Source organism: Hipposideros armiger, unplaced genomic scaffold, assembly GCF_001890085.2.
Source record: "Hipposideros armiger isolate ML-2016 unplaced genomic scaffold, ASM189008v1 scaffold_357, whole genome shotgun sequence".
Taxonomy (NCBI): Eukaryota; Metazoa; Chordata; class Mammalia; order Chiroptera; family Hipposideridae; genus Hipposideros; species Hipposideros armiger.
Window position 1 is genome coordinate 812,531 of NW_017731707.1, and position 16,265 is coordinate 828,795.

Here is a 16,265-nt window from a genome sequence, read left to right on the forward strand (position 1 = left end):
TATATATATATATAGTCACAGGATGTGGAGTATAGTGTGGGGAATGAAGTCAATGGAATGTAATAGATATATATGATATGGGGGGATGGTGGATTGGGGGAGGGGGTTGTCACTTTGTGAGGGGTGAAAAATATAACTATTGCATTGTTTTGTACACCTGAAACTAATAAAAAAAAAAGAGGTCATTACCCAGAAGAGAAAATCCAGCTAGACAATTCATATGCAAGCATGTTGATTCTTGATAAAGATCAAAGAAATAACACAATAAATTATTATAATTTTTCACCAGTCCTTTTACGAAAAACTAGCTTTTAAAAAATCATAGTATGATCTTGGGTGGCAGCCAGTTTGCTCAGGTGGTTAGATCGCAGCACTCATAACACCAAGGTTGCCGGTTGGATTCCAGCATGGGCCATGGAGCTGTGCCCTCCACAACTAGATTGAAGACAACTGCTTGACTTGGAGCCGATGGGTCCTGGAAAAACACACTGTTCCCCAATAAAATTTCTAACAACAACAACAAAAAAAATCATAATACAATCTCGGGACGCATTCCGGAGGGACTTCTTTTGTTCTGATGGTATACATTTTAAAAAGCAATTTAAATTTGTATCAAGATCCTTAAAAAAAAAAAAAAAAGAAATGGTCCATACTCAATAGATGACCAGCATCACCACTTGTAGACTACCTTAAAGGAATAATCCTTATATGGAGAAAGCTTTTTATATATTATTTATAATAGTCTCCAAGTGGAAGTAATATAAAAATTATGCAGATGCAGTGGACCTGAAATGGTTAAATTAGCAAATAGCCTTCCCAGCTACTGCCAGAAATAATTGTTAATGTTACAAAGAAAGTTTCACCGTGCGCATATTTCTTGTCAGTGGGGATCTCTTTGTAGCTCTGACCCCAGTCAGTAAGTTACTCTGTCCACCAAAAGGAGAATTTTGCTTCCATCCACACAATGTGTGGCCACTGACCAGGGAACACAGAGAACCCAGATTAAAGGACTAGGAAGCTTTAGGGTCATGCAAGTAGAAAGGGAGGTTCCCTCTGATAATAAATAAGCAGCCGTAGGCATCTTTGCAGAGTTCATTGAAGGAAAATAAAGTCTCCCTTTAAAATAAAATTGATAAGGACTGTCATTTTGAACAGACTTAATGCAAAGGTAGACTTTCTGTAGAGAAATAAGGATCACAATAAAAGAAAATGACATTCCTGCAAATACTGGCTTAGGAAAAGAAGATGATCATCAGCAGAACTCAAAGTCCTAAGAAGAGAAATTGAGACCAGACCAGAGATGGCTCACTTAGTCACACTTCCATGCATATTCATTTATTCACTCATTCACTCTTTCATTAGCTTATTAGTTGATCCATCAAATGTTTATTGAGCAGCAAATATATGCAGACACTAAGCAAGTACTGCAGATTACTTAGTGAAAAAGCCAAAGAAGACCTGTTTTCGTAGAACATAGAGTAGCAAAGCTAGAACTGAAATAGTAATACCACAAACTATTATTTAAGTTCAATTGCGGGAAGTCTGACAAAAAAGAAGTTTTGAAATCTATGAGAGCAAATGACATGAGAACCTAACCTAACACAGAAGATTAGAGAATCATTCTTGGGTTTCTATGACACTTGAAATTTTAAATCAAAGTTGAAAGGTGAAAAGATTTAGCTAGGGTAAGGGATTTTACAAATTCCTTAATGGATAAGGAATTGGAAACCTTATTTGTGGTTTACTGAATATATAACACACATATGTATGGATGAAAAAGGGGCCACATGCTAAACTGGACAAGCTCAGGGGAGGCCAACGTGGTCGGCCCTACAAACTCAGGGACCAAAATTAACCACATAGGATGGTCTGAACATAAAATTCCTAACTAAAAGTGCGTCATGGTAGGTAGTCACATCCTGGGCCTGTAGCTTTCTTGACAAAGGTCAATCTTTACCTTAGTGAGCCTGTCTATTGTCTTTTTACATCTAAGATAAAATACCCGAGGAATGTCAGAGTAATCCCTTTTTCCAAACCTCTCATGGCACTAGAGCTCGAGATCGCAAAACCCCTCATTTTTATCTTGTTCCCCAAGTACCATCTCTATGTGCTATAAATGTTAATTGTCATGTACCCACCAATGTAAAAGAAGCATGTGTCTCTCCATTTTACTTTTTATCCAATCCCAGAGATTTCCCCTCTTTGCTTTCTCCCACCCCCTTAATCTACCACCAATAGATTTCATGTAACCATCCTTACATCTCCTTTGATTCTACTGTATAAAATAAGCTGCAAAACTGCCATTCTCGGGATCATTTTCTTAATCCCAGCAGATTAAGTGAGATTTTGCTTCCCTGCAATTGTCAGTTTGGCTCAAACTCATTAAAATTCTCTACAGGCTTGGATGTTTCTTATGTCGACATATGTCTTCTATAGTTAAATTAAGTGTAATTATAGTTTTTGTTCCATTGTATGAATTTCATCACATTCAACAAATTTTATTATTTTTATAAAGATCTAAGTGATTTTTTGGATAAGGTTTTCTGGCTGGGTGGACCCTTTCTTTCTTTTTTTAAAGACTTTATTGGGGAATTGGGGGAGGGGAACAGTGTTGGGGAATTGGGGAAGGGGACCAGCCAACTTGTTGATCTTCAATCTTCGTTATGGAGGGCGCCAGTCAACATCTGGCTTCCCGAGGGCAGCTCATGGCCCCTAAGCTCAAGGTGCTGTGTTCAATCTTAGTTGCGGATGGGTATAGCCACCATCCCATGTGAGAGTCAAACTAGCAGCCTTGTTGTTAAGAGCGCATGCTGTATCCACTGAGCCATCCGGGCGGCAGCTTAGCTCAAGGTGCCGAGTTCCGTTTTAGATGCGGGTGGGCATAGCTCACCATCGAACAGGCAATCTTGTTGTTACACCAGCTGAGCCATCCTGCCACCTGCTGGCAGCTCAGCGACAGCTGAGCTCAGGCGCAGACTCACTGGCCCATGTGGGAATCGAACTGGCGGCCTGTAGCTCAGAGCCCACGCTCTTAAGCCAATTTTTAACCAACTGAGCCACTCGGCCAGCCCTGGGTGGCCCCTTTCCATCTATGTATGTAGTCAAGATTCTGGTATTTAACAACACTTCTGTTTGGGTATTCTAAACATTACCAAAACGTAACCATTTAGTATAGGCATTTCAAGTTTGTACATGCATTTAAAACGAGTATGTGTTGAGTGCCTATTTTGCACTAAGCTCTATTTCTGCAGCTGAAGTTTCAGTGGAAAGGAAGACACACAAGTTCCCTGACCTTACAAAGTTAACATTCTAGTATGAACTCAAATTCTGTTTCTAATGTTCTAATTAATTCCCAACAGCCATATATAGGAATGACCACTTTACTGCATTCTCATCAGCGTTGGATATTATCATTGCTTACTTTTATAATGAATAAAAGTACAAAAAAAAAAAGACATTGCTATGGGTTGAATTGTGTCCCCCAAAAAAGATATGTTAAAGTCCTAACTTCCAGTACCTCATAATATGACTTTATTTCTTTTTCTCTTTATTTATTTATTTATTTATTTATTTATTTATTTATTTATTTATTTATTAATGTGACCTTGTTTGGAAGTAGGGTTTCTGCAGATGTAATTAGCTGATATAAGGTTATTAGGGTGGGCCCTAATCCAATATAACTGGTGCCCTTATAAAACAGGGAAATTTGAACAAAGAGTCACACACGCAGAGAACGCCACGTGAAGATTAAGGTACAGGTCAGGGCTACGCAACTACAAGCCAAGAAACACCAATGACTACCAGAAAACCACCAGAAGCTAAGAGAGAGAGGCATGGATGGAACAGATTCTCCCTCACAACACTCAGAAAGAACCAACCCTTCCAACACATCAATCTCAGACTTCTAGCCTCCCCTGTTACAAGTTCAAGGTTTGTGTGTCCAACGCTTCAAATGGCCGATATTCAAAACATCAATCTGGAGTAAGGAAAGTTTTATTTACTAATCGTGCAGGTGCCAGCTAGAGAAGATAGAGGGCTTTAGAGCATCCATAAATACATCCTAAGAGAGCCCAGAATTCAGGCTTCATTTATGTCAAGGGAAGGGAGAATGGGTGAGGCAAGAGCTGTGTGATATCTAGGGGCCAACAGCATTTTAAGGAAGAGTTCGAAATCTCTAAGTTTTTTTGTTCCCGGTCCCTTGACACCTGCTGATCTAAGTGAGGTCTTGAGGCTCCTCCAAATCTTTGCCAAAAGCTCAAGCCTCTAGCAGAATACCTCTAATGATTAGCATATCTACAGCAGGAGCTAGTCCCCTAAAGGCCATGGGAGAAATGGAGGCTAGAATCAAGACAGAGTCAGAGAGACCGATCATTTCATTAGCTTATACCACCACTAGGAGACAATAAATTTCTGTTATTTAAGCCACCCAGGCTATGGTACTTTGTTATGGCAGCCTGAACCAACTTCTACAGGCATATTTCTTACTTTGGGTTCCCCTGAAAACAGAGATTGAGGAAAGGACTTGGTGCTAATTAATGTTTGACACTTGCGCTCAGGATGTAAACCTCGCCTCAGGAGTATCAAAATGTTTTTAGTTTGTTTTCTCTTATTTTCCCAGAGGGTTTACACATAAAAGATAATCAAGCAAATCAATAGAGATCTTCATCACAGACCACCAAATCTCAATAATCAACAATTAGAATTGGATGCAGGAGTGGATCTAGGTTGTGTGGGGCATGAAGTTTATACTTAATCATCTCTAATAGTATAAAATTTTAAATACAAAACGGGGCACAAAAGTATATATTTATTTAGGATAAAAGGAAATTAAAACAAATTACAAATATTAGAAATAAGATAACCACTACAAATATCCCTAAATCTAGAACTATATAACATTCTTGTTTTTTAATTATCTCACATCCCTTTATAATGTTTTTGTTCTACATATTTTGGCTGCATATTCTTTGATCACCTCTTCATACGATACCAATTTTGTAACATGGCTTTGTATATAGAGAAAACAAAATTGTCTTCCTCTAGCATGGGTGGTCAAAATTTGTTTTTCATTATTGATACATGGGATGCATAAAACACGCAACTTCACACATAGATGTACTCGCTGCTATAGGATTGTGAGCCAGAAACACAGGAATTCTAATAAATTCTAGATGATTGCCATAAAAATATATTTGGAGTTTATCATTATATACATGGTATTATCAACTGCATGCCTGACAGGAGAGAATTTCTGCCTTGATGGTAATGGAATCCTCTGCTTACAACTTTACACATCTGATGCTTGGAGGAATTTTCCAAAGAACTGTTTCTGGCTCTGATCATTGCAAACCTTGTTTCTCTCTACTCCCACATACTTCCAGTGTGAGGTGCAACAGAACACATTCTTATCATGACCTCTGACCCTGGTCCTTCAGGTCAGATCCCTAATAAGTTGACTCACGGGCAGGAAGAGTATCCAGAAGCCATTTCTCTACCAGATCAGCTAGGTACAGCTTAACTATGTAAAGAAGTGACTGTGACCCTCATAAATATAGCCCACTAAATGGAAACTTAATGTGCCCCCAACAAAACTTTCCTTTACCCAGATCCCCAAGATACTCATGTCCACAGTAATACCACTTGACTGCAGTGTGATAGATGGGAAGTCAAAGTGGAAAGAGAATGGCCTTAGCCAATTGCAATGAAAGTATTTTACTTTTGCAAAATTCACAAAAATCTACAACTGTGTAAATGTGTCAGAATCCTTCCAAGGGCCTAAGAAGGAGCCCATACATGAGAGGACCCCTCCATGAGAGGTACCTTGAAGTTTAAGCTTCATTCATTTCATGGTAAACCTGCCTTTCATAATGCTAAATGAATGATCTAAAGCTTCATCACCGGTATGTCCTTTATGTATTTCATTTTTGATCATTTGTACTTTGGCAGCAGGGAATAAAGGCAACCCCTTCTGGGGTAAATGGTAGGTGATGAAAAGGAAAGAGAGTGGGTAAATGAGAACAGAATAGTTAGAAGAGCTGGAAAGTGGTAATGTAGATGGAAATAAGCTACGAGTTCAAAATATAGCATTTTCTCTGCTCTTTAGGTCTAATATAAAGGATTATATTAAAATAATCCTGAAAGTGCATTTGAGCTATCACTTTGTACCTTATTTTCATGTGGGCCTCAGACCAAACGATTTTTTTAACGTTTATAAATGGAAAGTACACCAGGTTCGTATTTAGCAATAGTAATAGTAAACTGAAAAATGCCTATATATTTGTCATAGTGATAGTGATAAAATTAGTTTTGGGGCCCACCAAATTATGTTTGCTTTTGTCTTCTTTGGTTCCAATGAAGCCATAGTGTTAAGGTAAGAATAGCCCGTGGCTATTCAGTAGATTTCTTTATATAAATGAAGTGTTATTTGATGAATAATTAAATTTCACTATAGATCTTTAGGTAGAGGAAGGCAAAGAAATAAATTTTCAAAGGCATTAACAGGCAATCTATTTTTCAGTGAGTATAAAAACAAAGAAACAATCTGATAGGTCAATGAAAGTAATGAGGACTTTAACAGGTATTGACTGGTCTGAGAAGCTAGAGATTACGTAGATGTTCTTCCTAATCAAAAAGTATCCTACTCCTGGCCTAACCCTAGAGCTGGTGGAAGGATATGCTGACACAGAGGTCAGATTCTCTAACTGCCTTGGTTTGTTCTCTCCTGTATTCATTTTCTCTTGCTGTTGTAACTATCACTAATTTGGTGGCTTTCGACAGCACAAATGTATTTTCTTATAGTTCTGGAGGTCAGAAGTCCACATGGGTCTCACTGGGCTAAAATCAAGGGGTCAGCAGGGCTGCATTCCTTTTAGCAGGCTCTAGAGAAAAATTTCCTTGCCTTTTCCAAATTCTAGGGGCTGCCCACATTCCTTGGCTTGTGGCCCCTTTATCTTCAAGGCCAGCAATGTAGCATTTCTTCCAGCAGCATGTCTGTTTTTGACCACTGCTGGGGAAAATTCTTTACGTTTCAGGGCTCATGTGATTAGATTGGGACCAACTTGGAAAACCCAGGCTAATATCCCCATTTTAAGATTCTTTTTTTTTAAAGATTTTATTGGGGAATTGGGGGAGGGGAACAGACAAGTTGCTGTTGTTTTGTTCTTCAGTCTAGTTATGGAGGACGTCGCTTCACTGGCCCATGTTGGTATCATCATTGCTCTCTTCCCGGGTGAGGCAGATCAGTCGCCAGCCTCTGAACAGCCGCTCACAGCAGCTCTTGGCAATTCACACTGGCTGCCAGGCACTCACGCTGGCTGCCGGCCACACACGGTAGCTTATGGCAGCCCACTGCAGCCTACGCCGTCGCCGTCGCTGGCAACCCAGCTCCAGGTCGAGCTGTTGTTCACCATCTTAGCTGTAGAGGGCGCAGTGTCACTGGCCCCCATGTGGGATCCGAACCGGGGTCCTGCTGCTCAGAGCTGGCGTCCCAAGCCAGCTCTTAACCAACTGCGCCACTCGGCCGGCCCGGTCATTTTAAGATTCTTAACTTAATCACATCTGCAAGTTACTTTTGCCATGTAAAGTAACATATTCTTAGGTTCTTGGAATTAAAACATAGACTTTAGTGGGCCATTATTCTGCCTACCACTTTTCCCTAGCCAAGAACATAGAATGTGGGGTCAACAGCCTTCCCACTCTACTGCAAGAAACAATCTATGGAATATCTTCATTTTTAACCCTCCAAAGGGAGAGGTTTTCAAACATGGTGGTGTAATAGTGAGGTAGATGGGAATGGCTTTTCTCTTTTAAAGTTAATAATAATAATAATAATAATAATAATAATAATAATAATAATAATACAGAGGGTGCCAAAAATGTATACACATTTTAAGAAAGGAAAAAACTGTTTTAATATATATCAGTAACAAAAGATGAATACAAGTCATGTTTGACTTCTGCAATTACAAGAGGTGCTCTGAGTGGTTATCATCAGTGTCCAGACACTTCTGATTATAGTGAACTACTGCTTGAGCAATGTTGACCAAAGTGTTAACATCTCTTAAAAAGGGTATACATTATTTTGGCACCCCCTGTATAACAATCATCATAATAATCATCATCATAATAAAGATCATTGGTGACATCTCTCCTCTTAAGAACTCGGGGGGTTGTATTTTGTATGAGTTGAGTGGCTATCTAGCCTGCACATGAGACCAAGAGATAAAATACTACAACTTTGTTTATTATTTGTCTTGGCTTGATTTAAACTGCTGATTATACAATAAAACCAAAGGGCGTCAAAGTCCATTTCCAGACTCCTGGGTGGTCCACTTCCCTTCATTGATACTTTGTCATTTTGTGCTTTCCTGATTTTACCCAAATATTTGCATTTTGGGTGGGGACCACAGGGTACCAGTCAACCCAGAATTCTTTTCACCTGTATGCTATTATTCAACTTGTAAGTAAGTTAACTTCAGTCCAACAAAGATCCTTTGAACTTTATATATCAAAGAAAAGTCGGTCTTTTTTAGACTAATACGGGAAGCAGTTCAGCATGCTGGAGAAAGAGAGAGAAATGTCACAGCTGGAACTTAGAGACCCAACTGAGATCTTCTGTCAGACTGTCACCTATTGCCTAGAGATCTTTGGGTTTTGGAAAATGGTTGTTGTTTTTTATATAAATCTTGGCCTCTGCTAAGTAATCTTTCTTTTTATGCTTTGTCATTAAAACTGTTTACAATCAAGACACTACCCTCTAACTTGTCCTTCCCTTGAATTGTTTTGTTAATTGTTACCCACAGATACTGTCCCACAATCAAGGCAGTTCTTTGCACACTACAATAATGATGGAATAAATCAACGCATGAACTAATGAGACAATGTTGTAGATAAGCCCAGCTCTATCAAGCCTTGGCTCCATCAATAACATCTCAATGGCATTGATGGGCAGGTTTGCTTCTCTGGGCCTCAGTTTTCTCATCTAGAATGTGGATAATGATTCTTACCTTCTACGTTTATTGTAAGAATTTGACATAATATATGTAAAATCCCTGAAACACGGACAACGGCAGTAAATCTCTCTCAATAGGAATCATTACCCAGTGTTTTGCTCTTTGGGGATTACACAGCTAACCCTCAATATTCCACGTGCGGGTTATTCTCTTTGCAAATTAGCTCCAGCAAAATTTTGAAAATAAGTAGATTTTCCCATGAACTCCTCATTTCCTCTTGGCTGACTTCCCACCACCAATCTCGTGTGTGTTTATAGAATGCAAACAATTTAATATTAAGCTACGTATTACATTAGTAGAAAGGTAAATCTGCGGCCACAAATGGGATACATTAAAAAACCAAACATTTATGACATTTGGGTTCTCTAACTTGCAATTTCTTGCCAAGATTGCTGAACAAGCCAGATGCAAAATATTTTATTTTTGTTGTATTGGATGGGGGGACAGGACAGCCTGTCCAAAGAATTGTGTGGTTTTGTAAATTTTAAAAAAAATTTATTTTTATTTTTTTACTTAAAATTCTTGGATCATGTCTATGTATAAATGCCAGCATTAATTTTCACCAAACAGTTTTTCTGATATCTAAAATGTTTGCTGCCACTGGCTGAGTCAGGATCATCAGATCAGTCACATCTAAACTCAATCCCTCCTCTGGGTCCCTGGAGGAAAAGTAATGTAATCGTGGCTGGCTGATGAGTTATCGGCCATTCCGTGGAGCTGAATCCTGTAGATTAGTAGAGAAGTAGCAAGGTTAAAGCCATGGGAAAAGGGCTGAAATGCAAATACATGAGGATGGTTAATAACCGTGGTAAAAAAAATGAAAATGAGGGTCTTCAGTTATAGTATAGAAGGGTGACGCATCACAATTCCAAACCAAATTAAAGCTATTGCACTTCTAGTACATTATCAGAGGCTAGTGGATAAAAATATAAAAAGAAGGACCAAAATGACACAAGTATTCCCAGTGTTCATTGAGGAAAAAGAAAAAAAAATGAATAGAAGGAAAAGCAGGCAAAGGCCAAGGGACCTTTAGTAGAAAGAGCAGGGATGTGTTTCTGTGTCAAAAGCAAACACCACATCATCCATCTCTGTTGGCTAGTCCAGCACCCAGGGAGGAAGAAGGAGGATACCTGTCATGGACTCACTTTTCTTTTCTTTTTTTTAATTTTTTTGTTTTATTCGGGAACAGTGTGTTTTTCCAGGACCCATCAGCTCCAAGTCAAATAGTTGTTTCAGTCTATTTCAGTCTAACTCAGTGGCCCATGTGGGAATCAAACCGGCAACCTTGGTGTTATGAGCACTGCACTCTAACCAACTGAACTAACCAGCCACCCCTCACTTTTCTTTTTTTAATAGGTTTATTGAAATAAAGTTCACATACCATAAAAGTCACCCATCTAAAGTGTACCATTCAATGTTTTTCAATATAGTCACAGATACATGCAACTATCACCACAGTCAATTTTAGAATATTTCCATCACCTCAGAAAGAATCTTAGCTATGGCCCCTATCTTCCTATTCCTCCCCCAGCCCTAAGCAACCACTAACCTACTTTTGGTTTCTATAGCTTTGCCTATTCTAGACATTTCATAGGAATGTAACCATATAATGTGGTGTTTTCTGTCTGGCTTATTTCACTTAGCCTAGTGTTTTCAAGGTTTATCCACGTTGTAGCATGTACGGGTACTTACTTCCATTTCTTTTTATGGAGAAGTAATATTCCATTGTATGGACATACCACATTTGTTGATTCATTTGTCAATTGATGAACAATTGGGTTGTTTCTACCATTTTGCTACTCTGAATATTATGAGTAAACCTTTATATATAAGTTTTTGTGTGGATATATGTTTTCATTTCTCTTGTGTATATACCTACATGTGGAACTGATGAGTCATATAGTAATTTTGTGTGCAACCATTTGAGGAACTGCAGGTTGTTTTCCAAAGTAGCTGCATCATTTTACATTCCACCAGCCGTTGTATCAGGGTTTTCTACAACCTCGTCTGTCCCCTACTCTCATCATTTGGTTTTAAATAACTTCTTTGCGACCAAAAAAAAAAAATGAGATGAAAATGTAGGATTTGCATTTTGCAAAAACGCCCACTATTATTAGTATTGTAAGAAATGCTTGTGTTCTACATTATGGTCCTAATACAAATAGGAGCTGATTTCTTTCCAGCAGGTACTGTAATGATTTGGATTGCCAAAGGAAAATCCAATGCTGGGTATATAATATAGGAGAAAATAGTTCCTATGTTACCAGTGAAAGAATACACAGTCCAAAGCCTCCCCAAACCCCACCACCTTGAGCTGGAAAACTCTTACTCATTTTTTGGTCCTCTGGGTATTTTCCCCAAGTCACTGGCTTGAGTTAGGTCGCTTAGGGTGAACCTCTGGTCGTGTGTCTACTTCCTCCAACACAAAATGCTTCCGAGTTCATTTTCATTATTAGATTAATATCAGTCTTGTCCTCAATGTATAAAGCACTGGGCTTTAAAGCAAAGTGACCTTGACTGTCTTTCCCACATAATCCCAGCATCTAGCATAGGTGTGCACTCTGTAAGTTATTTGTTGAATGAAGGAACAAGGGTGGTTTTACACTAAAGCTTTCCTGCTTACTAAACTTCTCAGTGAGTGTGTATAAATTAGGCTTTACCAAAGTGTTTGCTTTGCTTAAATACAAAAAACCCAAGCTGCATTTTAGCTTTCTGACATGCTTCAAGAGCTAGCTTATTTTCCCAGCAAATTCCCCCTGAATCAGCTAGTGCTAAGGTATGTTCAGTACTTGTCTAAGAACTACCCTAATCTTCAGGAACAGAGGCCAGAGTGTAGCTGAAACAGCTCTGCTGACATTTGGGAAGTTCTGGTTCTGTCAGTCATTTTCTGTTCTTCATCATGTTTTTTTCAAAGGAAAAAGCTATTTTCCTGTGTGTGAGAACATTCTCTCCTATCTAATAATGCTCATTTGTCTTTCTGTCCCATTAGTGTGCAGGAAACCACCTGTCCAATTGAGATCAGAGCTGTAGATGTCAAAGTGTCTCATCTTATACAGATATGCAGCTGTCAGATCAGGGAATCAAAGGCTTGCCTTTAATGAAAACAAGTCATTTTTAACCAATATGACTGTAGAATTTATACAAATACAGTTATCTAGATCGAATGATTGGCACTTGTACCTCTCGAGCTCCCACCATTTCAACAATGACTTGCAACATAAGGCTCTCCGGAACTAAGGTCAGGCATGCTTTTCCCAGATTCTACACTGATTCCAATGGCCAGCACAGTGCCTGGCACAAAGAAGGTACTCAATTCACAACATTGTTTCTATAAAACAGCAACCTCCAAAATGACTTTTACTGTCTTCCTTTAATGTCACCACTTGACAGTCCTGCTACCCAGAATGGAAGCCACCCAACTCTCCCTCTTCTAATCATCCTTTAGGTCACATCTTAAATGGCACATCCTCAGATCACTCCCTGATCCCTTAGACTATTCTGACATCCCTTTTGGTAAGACTCCACACCTTTGTAAGCACTTACATAGCACTTGCCACATATCAGGCACTATTTTAAGTGATTTGTATGTGTATTCGTTTATTTAATTCTCACATCAATCCAATCAGGGTTTACCTAGTTTACAGATGAGGATTGGAGGCATTTGAGCCCAAGCCATCTGACTCAGGGTTTGTGTGCCTAACCAGCTTCCTTAATACCTTTATATCAAACTGTGCCCCCCCCAACACACACACATACACGCACACAAACCAACCATTAGAGAGTAGGCCCTAAGAGGACAGTGTCAGGCTTATCCTGTCCATGTTGTTCCCCAACCCCAAGCCAAGTGCTGGCACAGAGTAGGTATAGCTATGGATAGATTTTGAGTTCCAGAAATGGACAAAGGAATTTTAGGGTAAAAAGGAATCTGTCCCTGGGCCCCTGGACTGACTGGGATTTGTACTTGATCCTCTGGGTCAAAGAAATGAACCTGTGAGTAGCCCACCTCAGAGAGCCAAACTTTGCCACAGTTCATGACAAGGCCAGGTTTCTACAGCTCCGCGGCACAGGGGATTCAGAGCTGGTTGTACCTTCCTCCAAAGCAAGAAGACGCGCGAGCTCCATATCTGGGTACGAAGGCTCTGGTGTCTGCTCTGCCATTGACCATTGAGTAGGATCCAGGAATGGCTTTCAAGAATGTATCAGCTTCTCATAACAAAAGAGCTGATGTCTACTCAGCCCTCCCACAGTGTTCCAGAAACCCCCGCCATGAGCTCTGATCCTCACAACAATACTTGAAGGAAACCTCCCTGTGAGAATTCAAGATTACAAAGGAACACTCCATGAGGGCAACCCTGTGTCCCCAGCACCAAGTACAGCTCAGGTGGCATAGAGTGGGTACTAAATAAATATTTGTTGAGTGAACTTCATAGATGAGGACTCTGAGGTTCGGCACATTCCAGTGACATATCCATTGCCATGCAGATGGTATGTTGTGTAGTCAGGATTTCAATGCAAGGCTCATTGGAGCAAATAACGCTTTCCCACATTCCACACTTACTCCACATAATTTCCTATTCCAAAGAAATGTCTTAGAAGTGTCAGGATCTTGAGGGTTCAGGGGTGATGACCATGATACCCAGAGACCATAACGTGGCTCTTAAAAGTTGCACTTATGTGACTGGGGCCAGCTGTGGATGTTGGAGAACCTCAGAAGTTCTTCTGTCTGAAAGCAGATTGGGGCCATGGAAATGTGGAAACCATATTCTGAGGAGCTGGTGACTCCCCCCCTCCACGGTTCCTCGGGCCTCCCTTTTCCCTTCATTGTCACAGTTCAAAAATAAATAAATAAATAAATAATAAATAGTCAGAAAGGCTCTTTTTGCATCCTCTCTTTTTCCTGAACATTCATGTCAGCAGGTTCTCTTCTTTTCCTGAACATCTGTTTACCACTGATGTCCCCTACTAAATGCACTGCTTTCAGGGCTGACTTTCAGGCAGGATTAAAATACAGACAGTCCTGTACAAGCATTAACTTGTGGCCGTGCGCGGCATTTTTAAAGACCCAGAGAACTGCTAAAGTATTAAATGACATATCTCTTACAAATGACTGCACTCATTTCACTCTATAAAAAAGCTGGACTCATTATTTATGTGGACTACCTATCTCCTCATTATCAATCTTGGAGAGAAATTTCCATCTTCAGCCTTTAATGTTACATATTTTTGAGCTTCTTTTTCTGCTACTTGAAAAACAAACTAGCAATCAGTCAGTGAAAGTATTATGGATACTCTGGAAAAAGATGAACTATTCTAACTAGTTATAAAATAGGTGTTATCAGATACGAGGTGATCAATCTCCTGGCCTCCTAGGTCCTTTTCTGTCTGTCTTTGTGTCTATAAGGCTAATAATGAGCACTGAGTCCCTGCCAACACCTGATTTGGTTAGCCATGGCTCTCAATTTACAAATTTAAAAATTAGTAGCAGCTGGTAATTACAATATTGTTACAGGGATATGAAAGACAGTTTGGGGGATATAATCAATAATGTTGGGAAGATTTTGCAGGGTGTCCGATGGGCACTTGTCTTATTGGGAGACCACTTCATGAACGGTGTACATGCCTGACCACTGCACTGTACACCTGAAGCTGAATAATATTGTATGTCTCAGGATATGAATAGCATAGGGAAGAGAGTCAATGGAAGTGTAATAGATATATACGATGTCAGAGGGGCAATAGATTGGGGAAGGGGGGTTATCACTTTGTGATGGGTGAAATGTCTATTACATTGTTTTGTACACCTGAAACTAATTTAAAAAAAAATTAGTAGCAGCTAAGTTCAATAATATATACCTAAGGAAAAAACTAACCATACCGGCCATATATGTTAGTGAGTGAGACTATTGGTCACTATATGGCACAATTTGAGGTTCATACTTAAACTACCTAAGTTTTAATACTGTTAGAGTTAAATTTCTACCCTAGCTCACATGCTGTTAATCAGAGAGTTAAGACGCAGAGTGAAATCAAATGTAGAGAAGGTCACACTGAAGAGACACAGTATCCTGAAATGGAAACCGCATGGGATTTAGAATCTCAGCTCTGCCATTACTCACTGTGTGTCCTTTGCCAAATTACTCACCCTCTCTGAGCCTCATTTTTCCATCTCTAAATCAAGTTTAATGATATTCACATCACAGGGTTGTGGCAAGGGTGAAATGAAAGAATGTTAGTGAAGGCACTGATGCCTCCCATCTACCCTCCTTAAACTGGGGCTCCCCTTAACCCACCTGAGGCTTCAACTGGTGACTACATTGTGTCCACAACAGCTGCGTTCCACACTTGGCTTTCCTTGCCCTTCTCTCAGCCTCAAACATCCTACAGTTTATAGTTCCTTCCTATTCTCAATATTCTTAAGTGATCTTGTGTTTGCCAGTCAGGTCATGGGTGGGACATGAATAAACACTGCTAAAAAGTGTAAGTGTGGGGAGGGTGGGTGAAATGCTGGTTTAGGCTGTTTTTGCCAGTCATCATACTATGCACATTTTATCTTACAACAGCCTCCAACCTGCTGCACAGTTTGGGGAGCCTTGACACTCTACCTATAATGAGTCATCGATGAAGAGCCACGGCCTCAGGCTCCCAACCTAGAGCGTGCAGTCACAGGAACGTGGGATGGATGGCGCAGAGGTTAAGTGCACTTGGAACCACAGGACCATGGGCCTCACCAAGCATCCTTATGTCTCAGCACCTCATATATGACATAAGAATAGGAATCATTCTTTCTTGTTAAGTAATTAGTGTTAATATTTGTTATAGACTGGATGTTTATATCCCCTCAAAATTCTAATGTTGAAATCCTAACCCCAATGTGATGGAATTAGGAAGCGGGGTGTTTGGGAGGTGATTGGCCATAAGGGTAGAGCCCTCATAAATGGGATAAGTGCCCTTATAAAAGAGACCCTTCCACCATATGAAGACACAGCGAGAAGACAACTGTCCATAAACCAGCAAACAGGTCCTCACCAGACACCCAGTTTGCTAGCACCTTGATCTTGGACTTCCCAGCCTCTAGAACTATGAGAAATATATGTTTGTTGTTTAAGCCACCCAGTCTATAGTATTTTTGTTATAAATACTACTAAGACAATATTAATATCAGCATTAGTATTATTTTAGCTTTTTGGTCTTGGGAAATGAACTTTTTCAGATCAGATTCTACTGGTTACAAAGAACAGAAACCACTCAAACAAG

At 39.7% G+C, this 16,265-nt stretch overlaps 1 long non-coding RNA gene across 1 annotated transcript in view; it reads left to right on the plus strand.

Annotated features, from left to right (window-relative positions):
• The window catches only part of LOC109392940 (uncharacterized), a 34,183-nt gene extending 17,982 nt beyond the window's left edge, over nt 1-16,201 (plus strand). Inside the window, exon 4 of the long non-coding RNA XR_002126138.1 lies at nt 15,572-16,201. This is a non-coding gene — a long non-coding RNA (uncharacterized LOC109392940). The remainder of the gene's footprint in view (nt 1-15,571) is intronic.
• The last annotated feature ends 64 nt before the right edge of the window (nt 16,202-16,265 follow it).